This window comes from Gallinula chloropus, assembly GCF_964237585.1.
Source record: "Gallinula chloropus genome assembly, chromosome: 4".
Classification (NCBI taxonomy): Eukaryota; Metazoa; Chordata; class Aves; order Gruiformes; family Rallidae; genus Gallinula; species Gallinula chloropus.
This window is the reverse complement of record NC_140088.1, coordinates 62,200,746-62,210,520: the sequence shown is the minus strand read 5'-3', so window position 1 is coordinate 62,210,520 and position 9,775 is coordinate 62,200,746.

Below are 9,775 nucleotides of genomic sequence, written 5' to 3'. Positions count from 1 at the left end.
ACAGTGTAGAAGACATTAAGGATATGATAGAAAATCATATTTCTGAAAGGAAAGTGGCAAAATACAGGGCCTCTCATCATCTGGTTCCAGGAGTAACTTATTAGAGTAAGAAACTATAATGTTTTCTGTAAATTACATTCAAACAAATCTTATATAAATGATGAAAGACAATTATAAAAGAAAATCTGCTTGGAAATAAATACTGAGATTTTTAACAGAGAGGAGCTGAATTGTGCTTATTTTGAGGGAAACAGACATTCACTCTTTTTCTTTGAAAAAAATGTAATCCACATAAAAGTCAAAACAGTAACTAGAAAAAGTGAATTAAAAGCAATTGACCCTGTAAACTATATTAGTACGTGAACAAAATATATGCATTTTCCTCTAAATTTCATTTATAGACATTTTCTCATCCAGCCAGAATAGGAACTGCTCTCCTCATACCATAGTTAGAAGCAGAAGTGAGTACTTAAAATGCCAAACGAAAATCCCTTTTTATATTTGGCACATTGTTATCTGACACTGAATTGAGGTGTCATGTTTTCCATAAGGATAAATAGGCATTATGTTCTGAGCCATTGCTGCCAATTTCCGTTTCAATCATTAATAGAAAGGATATTTTCCTTAGTAACACATCCAGTATTGGAACTTCTTACTTCTTCCATACTTCTACTAGTACTATTAAACCTAACTCAAGCAGTCCACATAATTCCACAGTCACCCTAAGTACCTGTTTTGCAAATTTACCATTTGCAAGAAAGAATTGTAATTATCTCATGGAAAACATTTTCCTTCTTTATAGTGTTTTACCTGATCAGTTCTTTTTACCTGACTCCACACCTGTGTCACCTGGTAACTATGATTTTTCATCTAGACTGCTCCCTCATTTTACTAATAAACAAAATAGTCTTTCTTTGTAGAGGTGACAATCCAAACCACAATTACTATAAATAACAGCTGGACTTAAGAGCAGCACTCAGAGTGCTTACAATTCTGTTTCCTGACTGTTATAAGTGCAGTAGATAAATCACAGAAAAGAAATTTCTGAGTTGTTAGGTTGTCTTCTTCAGGTTGAATTTTTCTGTAAAGGGTCAACAAAAATACCAAAACTCTTTTCAGAAATAATGCTGTGGATACATGTAAGGTGTTGTAAGGAATCTTTCAAAAATCTTTGTTGATCTGTAAAAATTCTGCTTTTAGAAACATCAAGAAAGCTGAGCAGGAGGGTTATTCCTGTATTAAAGCTTGTCTTCTGTCCTCTCAAAATTTTCCATCCTTAGCTGTAAACTACATAAAAATGAAATAAATTTAAAAGTTTTGAGAATTTCTATTCACACATGCTTATAAGAAGCTGGCAAAATTACTCTCCTAAGAGTATTATTTTTTATTTAAGTTCTATAACTCAGATGTGGCAGCTTAACTGGAAACTGTCCCAACTGCACAGAACAACGAAGTTTATCCAAATCTAAGGCTAACTACAGCTCTGCAGAAAGAGCCATTAGAGCTTGTTGGCAAACCCATGCTACCAGGCACCCAGTCATGAAAACAGAACAACTGTTCAGATGTTAAGGCTCACACGGCATTTGGGAAGAATCAACAATGCGAATACTGAGACTTGAACACAAAATAGCTGAGAGAAAGCCCATGCAGACTGGAAGAACCAGGAACAGAAAGCTATAGAAGTTGCAGTGGAAATCTGAAAGTAGAAGCATAAGTAAACAGAGGATCTGACAATCAGTGTAATGCCACAAACCGGGGAAAAAGCTGGCAATTGACTGCTCTGAATTTTCCACTGGATGGCAGCGTGAAGCGAAGGGAGTCTGGTCGTGCAGCAGCGCAGAATACTGAGCCTCCCAACAGAAACGCATCAGTGATATGTAACAAATGTGCATACAGCGCTGTACAAACATCAAAGCACTTGAGAAGATCAGTGGTGTGATCTGGACATTGACTTTTCCCATACAGTTTTGACTTCTGGCAACTAAATTCCTCTGCCTCGTTTTCTCACTCGTAAAATGCGTCTAAAATGACCACTCAAAAGGAGTATTCTGAAAATCACTGCACTGGTGTCAACAAAACACTCATATTCTGGTGAAAACAATACTGAAACTAATTAGGTATCTAGTTTGGGTTTTTTCTTTAATATAAAATTTGAATTAAAAAACTAAAGTAAAATGAAATATTGAAGTCTCATTCACTTAATGGCTACAAAAGGGATAGAATGTAAAATGATTGTAACATTTAAGGTTTTACCATAGCACAGAGGAGAAGAGCACAGAGAAACACTGCAGGTAAACAATATTAGGGTTTTTGTTCGAAGAACATGGTCATACTGTGACAAAGATCCCCCCGGTTTGACACACTAGTATATTCCCAGAAAAGAAAACAAGAACAACATTTTCATTTCTCTGGCATGCTTTAACTGTACCTGGCAATTAACTGGTTTTAATGTTAAAACCATTTACATTAAATTTAATTTTTATCTTAAAACCATAAAAAAAAACATTTAAAAAACTTTGAATACTGGAATTTATGGTCTTTAAATCCCTTTAAATGTAGCCTAGTCAGTTATCATTTCAAAAGAACATAGTCAGTATATTCAAGATAGCAATATTGACATTTATAATGACTATAAAAGTGGTTCATTTCAAACTCCAGTGCTCAGCATAGCTGGCCCTTTAATGCCTTACTGTGCACTGGCCAAGTGCAGAAAGAAAGTATTCAGCATTGGCACCTGTTTATGCTAATTCAGACTGCTTGTGAAATCTAGTGCAATTTACCCACAACCTAAGTGAGTAATTTCTACAAAAAAGCATGCCCTACCTTCTAGAATTAATTACATAACCACATTAATAAATTCTTTATTATATCCTGGCAATTTTTCCTCAATGCTTTAGAAGACTGCTGTGCTTAATTTAAGTTACATGACTAAAATAACACATTTGCTATGATAGTCTTTGAAGTAATTTGTTAATATTAAAGCCTGTAAGCCCCTTCAAAATTCTATTTCTTTATAGGATATACTTTGTCTTTAGTTCTGGTAAATATACTTACTTCTCATTAAATCTTTTAAAGTCATATCCTTAAATTAGATTAATACAGGCTACAGAAGACTAATCATAACCATGGCACAAATTCCATTACAGTCTTTAGAGTTTTCTTTGGTATTTTGAAGATGCATTTAAATGTCTGAAAGAGAAAATGGTTTTTGAAAGATGAGATATGCAATACAGTATGGGGAACTATTTCACCTGCAAGTCCATCTCCTCTTATAGGAAATCTGGCTAAAAATAAGAAGTTAAGATAGTCGCCCTGTTTTTGAAACTTCTGGCTAATAACACATGTAAGAGAAGATGATTTCATGAAATGGGATGCCAGGCAGAGGAATGGGAACTCTTAGGTGCTTTGAGGAATGCATTATTTTACACAACATACACGACCCACCGGGAGAAACCTCTGAAACAATGACCTCGAAACTGAGTTTAAAATCAAATCAGTAAAAAAGCACTAGTTCTGGTGCTTCTGACATGAGCATACAGTGCTTGATGAGTGACTCAAGAATGCTGAGAGGCCTGAGCTACTAAAAAGGCAATGTCTAATTCAGCATGAAAAATGACCTTCATGACCTGCTGACCTGTATTTTAATAGGTGTATGGGATGCTAATCCTCAACACTTAAAAATTTATCTGACTCACCAAGTTATTGAATACTGTTTATGTAATTTCTTCCTTGATTTATGTTTTTATGCTAATTTTTATATTATTTTCTACTCAAAGCATCTGAACTGGTTAAATCTAGACATAGCGCACCTATTTTTAAAAGCATTTGCTCATATGTGTTGTTATGCAAAATGTTACCTTAAGTTAATATTGAAGGTAGGGTTAAAAAAAAGAAGACAAGACACAGCAACTTTAAAAAAAAAAATTAATTTTTCTTTTTGGTATTACCCTTCATAAGGTGAGGATACTATGTATCTATGCTTAGGCCCAGAAAAACAAACAAATCATATTTATATGATAGCTACAAGAAATTCAAAAATTGGAGTGACTGGAAGACATCAAACAGATGCTTGAATCTTTTTCCAAACAGGAACTCAAGCCCTGTAGCACAACCCAGGCACTACTCTTTCTTCATAAAATATGAAGACAAGAGGTTGCCAAAGTACAGACTTTCTGCTACTGTTTTGGAGGAACAAGAAGAAAAGTGAGAGAACACAAACTTTTGTTCAGAGAAGACCAAGCTCAGTTCAAATCTCAACAGCTTTTTCACTGCACCTGGTTGCTATCCTTAAAAAAGTCCAACTGACTTATTCTACCACAGGACAAAGCCACATTCTCAGCACAGAAAAATTAGAGTTGTGTTGCCAACTGAAGCAAACACAACACTGTAAAACAAACAAAAAGCCTAAAAAAATCTCCTTTTTTACAGCTTTTCTTCCTGAAGTACCTTAATGCCATGTATACCCAGAATCTACACAAACAATGCAGTTATAAGTGACATCCAAAGTTATGTTTCATTCTGCTTTCTGCAGCTCTCGTAATTGTCTCCTGATGACCCAACTAAAGACTTTAACCAAGAGCCTCTTTCAAAATGCAATGCAATATAAGTGTCGTAACAGGGCAAAATCAGAGCATGTGTCATAAAACATGTTACCCTCCTCGGGCTCCTAGTAGTCATGTTCTGACTTCGGACATTGACTCCACTGAACAGCTATGTACACACCATTCCTCCTCTCTCTTAAGACTATAGAACACAACTGGCCATGCTTCTGGTGTAGCACATTACTTCCATCAGTTCTCATATCACCCCTCAAAGTCCAAATTCACGCCTTTGGGTGGATACAGCAGTACCATTTTTTTTTCCCTCCACTGTTTTAAAATCAGTGCTCTGGTACAGTTTAAGCTCTATACAAATCAAGTTCTTCTGGTACATGAATGATACGAATTTTCATTTGTAACGTCATTAAAAAATTGCTTTTTCTTCTGCTAACTTTCAATTAATTTAAATTGGTTTCACTCAGGTGTTTTGTCTTTCCTGTTTGTTGAAAATGCTACTACTATCTTAGGAAACAGTGCTAACATACAGACTTGCATATCTGGTCGAGGATTTAAGTGTCAATCAGTATCTCTAAATAAAAGAGAAATCCTCTATATCGTGTATTTTTAAAAAAACATAAAAATTAACTCAGATATTTAAGCAATTACAAAATTCTAGTATTCTAACTCGGTTCTCTGAAAGAATACAGAGATATTTTAAAGCTGTGTCACTTTGTTATACACCCACTGGATAGCTGCTTCTCACAATGGTGATAGATTCCACTACAACTACAAGTCTAATATCAAACAATCCCTGCTACTAGCAACGTTATCATATGAGCATGCTTGATCTGCTTAACCAGTCCATTTAATCACTAACACGACAGTTCTATACAGAAGAGAAGCAGCAATTACTGATTGGCTTACAAGTAAATTCAACCTGAGTTCTGCTAAGAAACATAGTTAAGTTTGTCCCACAGTATTTGTTGCAGTCCTCTTTGGATACCTAACACAACCCAATTATGAAGAGTATTACAGAAGAAGATTCCAAAATAAATCACATGCGTACTTGGAGTCGTTACTAAAACCAGAAACGTGTCAGACAGCAGGCACACATGGACTGCTGACAGACAAACTCTAGCAAATCTTGCCCCCCGGGGTTTTAAAAAGTTACCACCTCCAGCTGCCCATTCCATTCCTCAGTTAAAGGTTCCTGCCCCTCTTTCTCCCTTCCTGGAAATCAGCAGGAAGGAATGTGTATTGGTCTTCAGCCACTTCAGTTCAAACTCTGGCAATTTATACTGTTGATGAGTTTGAACTAACCTTTTGGGCTTCACATTGAAAAAAAAAAAAATACTCACACCTGTTAATATACAGGAGCAAATTTATGAGGGGAGAGTAATGTAAAAATGCACGTAGAAGCCTCCTCTCAATTAGGATATTCAGCCGTAATTTTTGGCGTCTGGATGTACATCTGACACAGGTGTGTTAGTGAAACTCTGAAGTCCCCTCATTTCACATCTCTTTCCCTTTGTAGAAATTCCTTTTTTTGGTGCACAGAAATGTTTCGATCACCAACTACATCTATAGAATTTCACATGTTCTTTCTTCAGCAACTAACTCACTCTCTCCCTTAGTATGTGGTACGATACTACAGCTACTGTACTTTTGATATTTAAACTAGCTTCACAGAACTAACTTCATTTTTTCCTCATTTCCCTAATGGGTGGAGCAACCACCCTGTTAATCTAAATTCATATAACTGAACCTGGTATTTCTGCAGTTTTTACAGTTAATCTTTAATGAACTGCAAAATGTCACATATTCTTATTAAATAGCTGTCTCTCAATCAATCAATCGGTAACATTCAAATCCCAGACGAGCCATTATGTGAAGATTTGTATTTCGTCACGTACACAGTTAGTACATGAGAAATGAACAGAAATTTTCTACTTCAGCTGAATAGTTTTCAAAAGATAGATGTGCAGCTGTAACTAATGCCTCTCTGCCACACTGAAACCTACACAGGCCTCTTCAGCTGCCTGAATTAATACTACATAGACTTAGGAAAGTACTTTGGGTCTGCAGTTATTTATTTATGTGTAAGACCGTTAAATTATGTCATCAAGATGAAACAATTCTCAATTATTCTCAAGTGAAAAGTTCGCTTGAAATAGTACCTCTGAGTTGTGAATGTTTTCTGCCACCAATTTGAATTCCTTTCAAAACTGATTTCATTCTAACGTTATAGTTTGTATTCTAACAGATTCTTTTCTTCATTACAAACTGCTTCTAAAAACAGTGAAAGTGTGTTACCATTAACTTTATACACACTTTCTTCAAACTTTTCCCAGATTTTCTTCTTGACTAAGTAAAAGTGGTTTCATTTGTCTCCTTTCCATGTAAAGCATACTCTTGTGCCTATGAATGGTACTAATAACAGCAAATTACAAAGTCAATTTCATTAACTGACAGGGATCAGAGTTTTTTGACTATTCTGCACGTATCTGTCACTATACATTGATTCCCACGGCTAATGTTCATATGACAAATGTTTTTTCCATCCACTAAAATTGGTATCTGTTAGGTGATATCATCATGACAGAGCTAGCAAAACATTCTTTTCCTCAAGCCGAGGCGTGACAGTCTCTGCTTGGTGCTTTCACAAGAGAATAAAAATAATTTGTGATGAAGAGCTTGTAACTGACATAGGTAATGAGGTAAAAGTAGAGTGAGGAGGATCAGGAGCACCATGTGCTACCGTGCACAGTGTGCAAAAAGTATGCTTCTTGCCACAGAATGCGAAGGACAATGAAGTGTGGAAGCTTCTGCTGAATCAGTGATGTATAGAGGACTTTACCTAACATGGCTTCGTGTGCCATGGAATGGGCAACAGCAAATTTGCCAGGAGCCAAAAATGAACTGTGCTGGGCTCCAAAACATACATACAGTTGGTTTTGGAGCCAAGAATACTTGGTTCCATTTCTGATGAAGCATTCTTTTGCTGCTAAAAGAGACAGTGTTATATCAAGCTCTCTCTGAAATCAGAAATTTAAAATTCCTTGATATTACCTTGCTGGAGGACTAGCAGTAAGAATACAGGCAAGTGAAAACATCTTATTCTCCATACTTTTTAGATCCAAAGCAAAAAAAAAAAAAATGGAGGTGAGAATAAAGTTAGAAACAAAAATGCTTCAATGCAGCCCAGGCAGACTACTTCTGTTACTCACAGCCTTTTTGTAAAAACAGCCCACCAAAAGAGGTGCTAACTGAAAGAAAGCTGTTACAATAGAGATAAAAACTCCCCAAGTTGCTCATGTCCACATTTATTTTCATCTTCATCTACACACCTAAGAGGCTGTGTATTGCCACTGTCTTTTAAAGAGTTAATACTTCAATAATTAATAAAAGACCAGTTCAGTAAAGGATTGTAGACTTCTATGGTAAAACTAGGAAGTATATATATGTCTCTACGCTAAAAAAAGTTATCTAACTAGCTAAGTGCTAAAGATGCCATAGGCACCTAAACTTTCACATGTAAAATTATTTAGAAACTTAAACCCCAAGAACTCTGAAGGGCATACCACCTGGTCTGAAGTTAACACCCCTTCACCTGGAATTCACAAGCCATACACCCTAAACCATCACCACGTCAAAGCTCCTATCTATGCGTATCATGTCAGAACCAAACTGACTTCAGTGGAAAAACAAAGAACTCACGGCTATCTCTGTTGATGGTCAATGTCAACACTTGCCATTTTGTTTATAGATGATTAAAGGAATCACTCACTAACTTAAACACAAGAATAGAAACATCTCAAGCAAAGCAAGCAAGCCACTGTCTCTCAGAAGACTACTCTAATCATCAGCTGCTGACTGGGATCAATCCTGTTGAAGTGCCAACACTATAAAAAAAAAAAGAACACATGATTAATAGATCAAAGAGCGTGTCCAGAATTGGATAATTCTGAGGAAGGACAGAATAAGGAAGTACTCTATGTTTCAGACCTGATGCCAATCCCACCTCTGCATTTTGTCCAGTTAGTTTGTAATGAAAAACTATGAAGTTTCTTGAAGTAAGAACCAGCCTGATTACTGCCACACGCTGGGTGCTCTGCTGGTCTGGGCCTGAGTACATTGCTCAGGCATAGTGAATACCACCCCTGTGTCTTGTAAACGGTTTGACACACTTTTATGCCTTCCCAAGATCCTATAGGTTTGCTTTCATTCTTACAGTATTTGACCCATTTAGACTAGCACAACTTACTTAGCTGACATTGACTTCTGACATTAATATTATGCCACTATAAAAAAAAACCCAAAACCAGATTTTTCACAGAGCTATGTGGAACTTACCAGCAAACACCTATTGCAAATAATCCTCTTCCCTTCCTCCTTCACAAATGCCTTCCTTCAAAATTTTCCTTCTCTTTTGATTTTGCAGGATTTGAATCATTAAAAAGCTATGGAAGGTTTCTTTGTTCTGAAACAGTAACAGATCAGACCTTGAATAAACTACACCATCTGTTTTCCCCAGCATATGTGCTTTTACGTGACTTTTTTTAAGAAACTGCATAATCAACACCCGTATTTATTTATTTGCCTTAGAAACACATGGTAGCATGAATTTGGCAAAACTTTTTGATTTTGATCTTCTTCGGGTACTTTGACTACTGCTTTGGAAATCTCACTACATTCCTCCTATATGTTCTGCCTTTGTTACTTTACTTTTTCCCAACAGCAGAAATGTCTGATGAAAAAACTCTAAATATTAACTATAAGAACTAAAAGCAAGAGCAAAGGCAATTCAGCCTTTTGTTTGTAGATACAAGAAAAGAACAGTGTTCATATTTGGAACTATCGTTTTGATTACAGCAGAGATTTCATAACTTCTGAAATGTTTACATTCCCCATTTTGCAGTCAAAGCTTCCCTGGTGCTTCCAAGTCTTCAAATATTTCGGGGGAAAGTACCCACTTTTCACTAACACATCCATGGTTTTAGTAACACCACATACCAGGCCATAAACAAAAAAGCTTCACCTCACAGCAATTAATGTTTTGAACAGCAAAGACATAAAATAATAACAAACTGACAAAAAACTTTACACAGGAAACTTTCTGTTACTCTTCTGGAATATCAGTAAAGACAAGAACTACCAAATGCAAGCTAGGAAAGAGCTTCTCATCAGTAGCTTGCTAAAGAGCCCGTCCTCTTTGGGCCTGCGCCTGATTGCTTTAC